This window comes from Eleutherodactylus coqui, unplaced genomic scaffold (genome assembly GCF_035609145.1).
Source record: "Eleutherodactylus coqui strain aEleCoq1 unplaced genomic scaffold, aEleCoq1.hap1 HAP1_SCAFFOLD_30, whole genome shotgun sequence".
NCBI lineage: Eukaryota > Metazoa > Chordata > Amphibia > Anura > Eleutherodactylidae > Eleutherodactylus > Eleutherodactylus coqui.
In genome coordinates, this window is record NW_027102247.1 from 1,033,426 (window position 1) to 1,041,636 (window position 8,211).

Here is an 8,211-nt window from a genome sequence, read left to right on the forward strand (position 1 = left end):
TGAAGTGGCTAGAGTGGAGCTACTGAAGAGAGGAGCATTTTAGTATTCCCTAAAATAACGTAAACTGCGTTTTATGTCCGACGGCGGGGGTAATTACAGAGGCTGGTTGGGATGGGCACATGGGGCAAGAAAACCAGGTTTCCCCCCTCCTCTAATGCTTTTTGGGGTATTTCTTGACCTCAGCGACGGGTATGGGTTGTAAAAAGTGGCGCTCTGTGAAGCTGGCCATTCAGGAACTAGGAAAGCTGGGTGACAGAACATGTTGGTAACCTGATGACCATCATGGAGCTCCCTACCAGTGACACGAACAGAGCCTCGCTCGGTAGTCGTCACCCCACTTGCCTCGGCTCCTGAAAACAAAGTGGTGTAGACATGTAATGATGTTGTGCAGAAGACTAGGAAAGCTGGAGGCAAGTTGTGGTGGCGGCCATATTCAGTTCACTTAGATACAAAAATATCGGATTAGTCATCTTAGTGACTTGGCGGAAGATGATGATTGGGATTTGTTCCCGCCAGGAACTTTTGTTCTAAAAGGAACAATCCCATGGCCCCTTCAGCAGCACTCTGCGCTCTCACACTAACCTGCTATAGTGTGAGTGCAGAGCGCTGCTGAAGGGGCAGCTTTAAAATCCACCCCACAGGTCAATTTAAACTGTAGATTGTTTTTCCGCATTATATGGATGAGATTTCTTTAAACGTGTGACTACTTCTCCATTCACTTCTGTGGAGCTGACGGAGATGGTCAAGCACTGAGCTCCCATGAACGGCGGAGTCGTAGTCATGCAATGAGACTAGTGCTACGCGACCAAGATTGCTGTATAGCCCTGCGACCTCACACTCTCGGGCCGGCTTCACACCACCGGTTTCCTATTGTTCAATCCACAGTCGTCGTCCACACGGAGGATCCGCAGCAAATCACACGCATTGAAAGATACATACTACTGCTACTTCCTTCACTCTCGCGGTCATCCGCATTGCAGATTCTGCAGGAACGCAGGGTCACCGTCTGGGTTAACGGCCAGATTCCGCAGTGGTATCCCGCATTCGGAATGTGAAGCGGTCGTGTGCAACCAGCCTTACTGAAGACAATGGAGTTGCGATACAACTCACAAGTAGCTGCGACCAATATATTGCAAAAATCCAACCTCGTAGCGGAAGATAGCGTGAAAAAACGCTTCCCCGCCTACCGCCGCGCGTCATATGACGCGGCCGGCGCGTCACGTGACACGGCCGGCCGCGTCATGTGACGCGGTGGGCGTGTCACATGACGCGACGGCGGTGGGCAGGGAAGCGTCTTCACGCGATCTTCCGCTGGTAAGTATGGGGTCTCTGGGGGGCGCCGTGACGGGCTTCACTGCGTAATATTACGCGGCGGAGCCCGTCACGCTCGTGGGAAGGAGGCCTTAGGGGCCTCGTTGCTCTTTCTAATGGGCAAGGATTGGCTTTGTTTAGTGCTTTGAGAAAGGGATGAGAAGAGGTTCAGGTCCTGGTTATCTCTGTTTTGGCCACTAGATGGTGCTGTGGTGCATTGATATTTGAATTGCACTATACTTTAATGGAGCCTGCTGTCGGTCTGAGAGCTCCGGGGAGAGGACCTCCGTTCCCCCGCTGCACGTCAGAAATAGTGAGTACTGCTTTAAACTTTGCCTGGTGTTGATGTGCTGGGAGGATCACAGTATCCTCTCTTTTTTACTTTTCTGCTCTGGTCTGGCTAGTATGCCAAGCAGCCTGCTCGACTCAGGGGGGAGGGGGGGCGAGATGGCCGCTGCCTCACAGGGAGCTAGAGACTAGGTGCAGATCTTCCGGTGTGCCCGCCCGTGCTGATTGTCGGCTCTGGGGAGCAGGAGGGGGAAAACCACCAGCGTGGGGATTAGTCCAGCGGGGGATCACCCTGATGATTGTATGTGCCGCCGAGTTGCAGGTTGGTGGCCACGGCGGTATATTCAGAGGGAGGGAGCCGGGGCTGTGTATTTGCAAGGCGCTGCGGTGAGAGCGCGGGCACTGAGGGTGACAGAGCCTCCCCTCCAAGTCGGCAGGGGTTACCTTGTGCCATAGTCCTCTGCTTGGGGCTCCGTGAGCGGTCCTCGCCGGGTGTTTCTGAGCGCGGTACTTGTCGGGTTAGGGCGCGGGCTGCTGTGCAGGGCCGCGGCTCTTCGGCTTCTTTTTGGCGGCTGGAGATCACCAGGTGAGCCTTGTCCGCGGGTCTCCCGCGGGGACGGCTCACCCTGGTTGAGAAGGCGTTGGGCGGGGCTATGCAAAGGTCTTCCGGCTCCCTCAGTGCATTGTGGGTGTGCCCGGAGTGCTGGCTGAGCGTGTTGCATCTGATACGTCCCCTATCTGGGGATCATATATTAAATGGATTTTTAGAACAGGGAGCTGGAAAAAGTGCTTGCTCTGTCCACTCCGCACATTGACCTGGTATTGCAGTACCTCCAGTACTGGTGCACCCCCTTTCCTACAGCAGTTTCCAAAAGCAGGAAAAAAAACTGATGAGCAAGAGGTGCAGCGCAGCTGCGGCTGCTAACAACCAAGCACTTAGATTTAGGCCTCATGTCCACGTGATACATGGCGGAAGTATCGCATGATACTTGTGCGACGGCTCGTGTTTTTGCGTGATGTCCTGTAGTTTTTATTTGTACCATTTTGGAGTTTATAAGACTTTATCGCTGTTTATTATAACTTTTTTTGGAGATAGGAATCGGTTACGTGCACACTTCCCATAGACTTGTACAGGGACCCTTGGTGCGCAAATGTGCACAAAAATAGAGCATGGTGAGGTTTTGCACGCATGCGAAATGTGTGAGTAAAGAGAATTCTGAAGGCATCCATTGAAACAAATATGTTTGTGTGAAGCGGCCCTTACTGTACTTTTGTTAGCACGAATCAAGCACATTTGCAAGCGCAAAAAAACACGCAACCATGCCGCCATTTATTGAAATGGGCTCTCTTGGAGCGTTAAGGATATGGGGGCGTGGTCAGACCATGATATTGTTCCAATATCCGCCTGTAAAACCCCCTCGAGGCCTGCCCACGGCAGCAGGAACATATCTATCCTAGAATAAGATGCATGTGGCGCGGAGAGAAACGTGTAGTCCCTCTACGATCCATGCATGCACCTCCACACGTCGTATAATTCTTCTGAGTGTATGATTGGGACAATGGGTGACATGCCCCTGCCGCTCGCGGTGGAGTCCAAGGTAGGGTCCACCACTGAGTTTAGATCTCCTCCGATCACCAAATTCCCCTCTCGAATTTTAGCCACTTCGGAAAGAACATGTTTGAAGAATTTGGCCTGCCTTTTAAATGGGAAGTAGACATTTACTAGAGTGTAGGTGGTGGCGTTAATTACGCAGACTAATATTAGAAATCGCCCGCCTGGGTCCACGTATACGTTTTTTTGGGAAAATGTAATGTTCCGGCTAATGGCTATCATTACGCCTTTCTTTTTTTTCCCTTCATTTGATGCCAGGAAAATGTTTGGAAATTTAGGGTGGTTGCAGGGGGGGTGTTTATCTCTCAGGAAGTGTGTCTCTTGGGCGAGGAAGATGTCTGAGTGGGACTTAAGAGCCTGTCTCCAAAGCATGCTACGTTTATAGGGGCTGTTCAGGCCTTTTACATTTAGGGATGTGATGCTAATGGGCATAACTGGTAGGTGGTTTATACGCTGGGGAGTCGTTGTGTTTTTTCATATTAAGTATGGTGGGGGGGGGGGGTAGGGAAGTGGCCTCCTACTGAACCTTTTATAACTATATTTGACATAAGGAAAAAAAACATCATTAACAGTTAACAAAATCAAAATATTGTTCATCCAGCGCCTATCTGCACTGGATGAATGAACCTTAGGTAGGGGTGGCATTTTAAACCATCCACTTTAGGCTCCGTAAAGGAGAAATATAACTATGGGTTCAAGACCCTTTACAACATCAATTTATGCGTGTCTGCCATGCTTATCTGATGTTTTCCAGTCTTGTTCGATTCTTGTAGGAGATTCTACCGCCGTCCTCAGAGGCTTCTGAAGGATAGGGATCCCCCATTGTTTCAGGAACGAGACGCCTTCTTCTGGCGAGGTGGCAACCTGGATGGTTCCATTTTTTGAGATCAGTAGTTTGGTTGGAAATCCCCATCTATACTTGATGTGCGCCTCTCGTAGTGCTGCTGTAACTTCTGTAAACTTTCTCCGAGACTGCAGAGTGGCGGCTGAAAGATCTGGAAATATTTGTATGTCTTCATATGGAGTCGGTAGTGTGCCTCTACGCCTTCCAACTGCCAAGACTTCCTCTTTTATTTTATGGAAGTGTATTCTTGCTAAGATTTCTCTGGGGGCTGACTCAGGGACAGAGCGTGCTTTTGGAATTCTGTGGGCTCTGTCAACTGCATATTCGATCTCGGGAAGGTCCGGGAGGAGCGTTTGGAGTAATTTGAGTATATATTGTGGAATGTCAGGGGGGGTCACAGTCTCTGGAACTCCCCTAAATTTGAGATTGTTTCTTCTGGATCGGTCTTCCAAGTCTATGACCTTCTCTCTCAAATATGCGACTTCTTCCATACTGCCATGCGCATCTACCAACTCGTTGTGGGCTTTGGTAAATTCTCCCATTTTCCGTTCAAGGTGGTCAGTTCTGGTAGCTAGGTGGTCGATGTTAGATTGTAATTGACCAGAGAGGCTCTGTATATCTTTAGAAATGTCCTTTTGCAGCGAGATTAGCATAGTCTTCAGAGCGTTTATAGTTAAGGGGCTTTCAGAGTCGGGATAAGCTTGGAGATTGTTGATAGGATCTGTCTGCGGGGGAGTTTCTTGTGGATTGTTATTTTGGCTCTTTTTTGCCGCCGGTCCTTTTGGGGAGGGGGAGGCTGGTAGGGGGTCCTGAACATTCCTTTTCCCTTCGCTTCCAGGGGAGGTGTTGGGATTGGCTGGGGTAGGCGGGAGAGATCCTGTGGAGGAGTATGGAGACAGAGCCGCAGGGCTGTGGGTGTTGGGTATTTCTTCGGTTACGGGGATGTTTGAATGAGATGTGGCGGGTTTGTTTTTGTTGCTCTGTGTGCCAGGCGGGAAGTACTCTGAGAGTCTCCTGGGGGCCGTTGCTTTAATACGTCGCTTAACCATCCTGAATAGTTAATTCTTGGATATGCGCTGTGGATTGGTCGCTATTTGTTGTATAGTGGTCTACTGGGTGGCGTATTCTTTATGGAGGCGTTGGAAGGCGTAGTTGTTTGTTAAAAGTTCCTTTAGAAGCTCATTGATGTTGAGTGGTCCTGTTATGTGTTGCTGAGGAGCCTCATGTGGCGGGTGGAGTTAGAACATAGAGTCCTGCTATTCCATCTTGAGTGCCTTAGGTAGCGCTCCTGTAGAGTTTTGAAGATTTGTTAAGTGTGGCTTTGCCTGATAAGAGTCCTTTCTTTTTTTAGAACTATCAGTATTTGCTGAGAAGAAAGTGTTTGGGATTGAGGAGTCCGCTGGGTCGCACCGGGAATTTGATATTTGCGTCTGCGAGGCGCGCGATGTATTGCTTCCTTGGGTGTTGCGGGGGCTGGGACTTGCTTCCAGGCTATTTTGTAATGCTGAGGAGGCTATATAGTGTTTTTCTGTCAGTACCCTTTGGCACAGGGTCTGTCTTTGTGGGTTGCTGACAGTTTCTATATAGCAGTCTGGCTATGCAGATATTCCTCCACAGATCACTTGGCAGTAAGGTGGGGAGGTATTCTCCTTGTAGTTAACTGTGGGTCCCTCTTCTCAACACACTTAGGCCTCATGTCCACGGGGAAAATCAGATCCGCTGCAGATTCTCCATGTAGAATCTGCAGCGGGTCCCTCCTGCCCCGCGGACATGAGCGCTGAAAATGGGAATAAATGAGAATAAACTCACCTCCCATCCGCTCCGTTTCTTCTCTTCGCGGCGGCGTCATCTTCTCTCGTCGCGGCCGGATCTTCATTCTTCGGCTCGGCGGATGTGCATGATGACGTCGGTGACGTGCCTCGCGCATGCGCCGGGCCGAAGCAAAATGATCCGGCCGCGACTGAGAGAAGATGGCGCGGCGCCGAAGAGAAGAACCGGAGCGTGTAAGTAAAATATGATTTTTGTGTCCCGCGGATCCGGGCGGCTTCCATAGGCTTCAATAGAAGCCCGCGGGAGCCGTCCCCGCGGGAGACCCGCATGAAAATGGAGCATGGTCTAGATTTTTTTCATGCTCCATTTTTTTTAAAATCACTTTTATTGACGATCCGCGGGTATTTATCTACCCGCGGGTGGTCAATGCATCCCTATGGGGTGCGGATCCGCGCGCGGGAGAAGAGTTAAAATCCGCTGCGGATTTTAATTCTTATTTTCCCCGTGGACATGAGGCCTTAGGCCTCCTTCCCACGAACGGATTTACGCCGCGTAAATCCGCGGCAAAAATCCGCTGCGTTGCCCCATGCTATTAGGTTCTATTGAACCTAATAGCACAATGCACACGATGCGTAATTCCACCGCGGAATTACGCACCGTGAAATCTCCCGTTGTCACCCGCAGCATGTTCTATTTGCTGCGGGTGTACGCGCTGACGGCTTCCGTTCACGCTATCTCCCGCTGCAACCAGCGGAAGATAGCGTGAAAAAACGCTTCCCCGCCTACCGCCGCGCGTCATATGACGCGGCCGGCGCGTCACGTGACACGGCCGGCCGCGTCATGTGACGCGGTGGGCGTGTCACATGACGCGACGGCGGTGTGCAGGGAAGTGTCTTCACGCGATCTTCCGCTGGTAAGTATGGGGTCTCTGGGGGGCGCCGTGACGGGCTTCACTGCGTAATATTACGCGGCGGAGCCCATCACGCTCGTGGGAAGGAGGCCTTAGGGGCCTCGTTGCTCTTTCTAATGGGCAAGGATTGGCTTTGTTTAGTGCTTTGAGAAAGGGATGAGAAGAGGTTCAGGTCCTGGTTATCTCTGTTTTGGCCACTAGATGGTGCTGTGGTGCATTGATATTTGAATTGCACTACACTTTAATGGAGCCTGCTGTCGGTCTGAGAGCTCCGGGGAGAGGACCTCCGTTCCCCCGCTGCACGTCAGAAATAGTGAGTACTGCTTTAAACTTTGCCTGGTGTTGATGTGCTGGGAGGATCACAGTATCCTCTCTTTTTTACTTTTCTGCTCTGGTCTGGCTAGTATGCCAAGCAGCCTGCTCGACTCAGGGGGGAGGGGGGGCGAGATGGCCGCTGCCTCACAGGGAGCTAGAGACTAGGTGCAGATCTTCCGGTGTGCCCGCCCGTGCTGATTGTCGGCTCTGGGGAGCAGGAGGGGGAAAACCACCAGCGTGGGGATTAGTCCAGCGGGGGATCACCCTGATGATTGTATGTGCCGCCGAGTTGCAGGTTGGTGGCCACGGCGGTATATTCAGAGGGAGGGAGCCGCGGCTGTGTATTTGCAAGGCGCTGCGGTGAGAGCGCGGGCACTGAGGGTGACAGAGCCTCCCCTCCAAGTCGGCAGGGGTTACCTTGTGCCATAGTCCTCTGCTTGGGGCTCCGTGAGCGGTCCTCGCCGGGTGTTTCTGAGCGCGGTACTTGTCGGGTTAGGGCGCGGGCCGCTGTGCAGGGCCGCGGCTCTTCGGCTTCTTTTTGGCGGCTGGAGATCACCAGGTGAGCCTTGTCCGGGCCGGTTGTGGGTTCTGGTGGGTCCCCAGGTGCTGTGCTCTTGTCTGCCTCTGTTTGGGTCACTGATTTGACCCAGAAAAGGGCTGAAAAGGGAGATTCTGTGGAGGAGCAAAACAGCGTGCGACCTCTCTCCTTGCTTGCTAAGCCACGCCCCGGGCCATAGTGTTTTTACGTCCTCCCGAAGTGGGCTTTATTCTCTGAGGAAGTAAAAACATGTGTCCTGCAGAGAATAAAGCCCCTCGGGCTCTGGACGTGACAGCTCCATGCTGTCGGTGTCCGCAGCATGGAGCTGTCATCCCGGGCTGTTCGGACCCCCCCACCCCCGACATTGCGATCGGCGCTATGCAATGGATATGGATGCATTAGACACCTGCAGGTAGTAAAATACCTGCGGATGTCATTTTTCCCTGCAGGCGCGGGTCCCGCGTGCAGGAAAAAATCCGGACATGCTCCATTCAGGCGCGGGTCTCCCGCGGGGACGGCTCACCCTGGTTGAGAAGGCGTTGGGCGGGGCTATGCAAAGGTCTTCCGGCTCCCTCAGTGCATTGTGGGTGTGCCCGGAGTGCTGGCTGAGCGTGTTGCATCTG

At 52.2% G+C, this 8,211-nt stretch overlaps 1 pseudogene; it reads left to right on the forward strand.

Annotated features, from left to right (window-relative positions):
• The first annotated feature begins 2,324 nt into the window (after positions 1-2,324).
• LOC136601092 (U2 spliceosomal RNA) lies at positions 2,325-2,452 on the forward strand (annotated as a pseudogene).
• Positions 2,453-8,211: the final 5,759 nt, after the last annotated feature.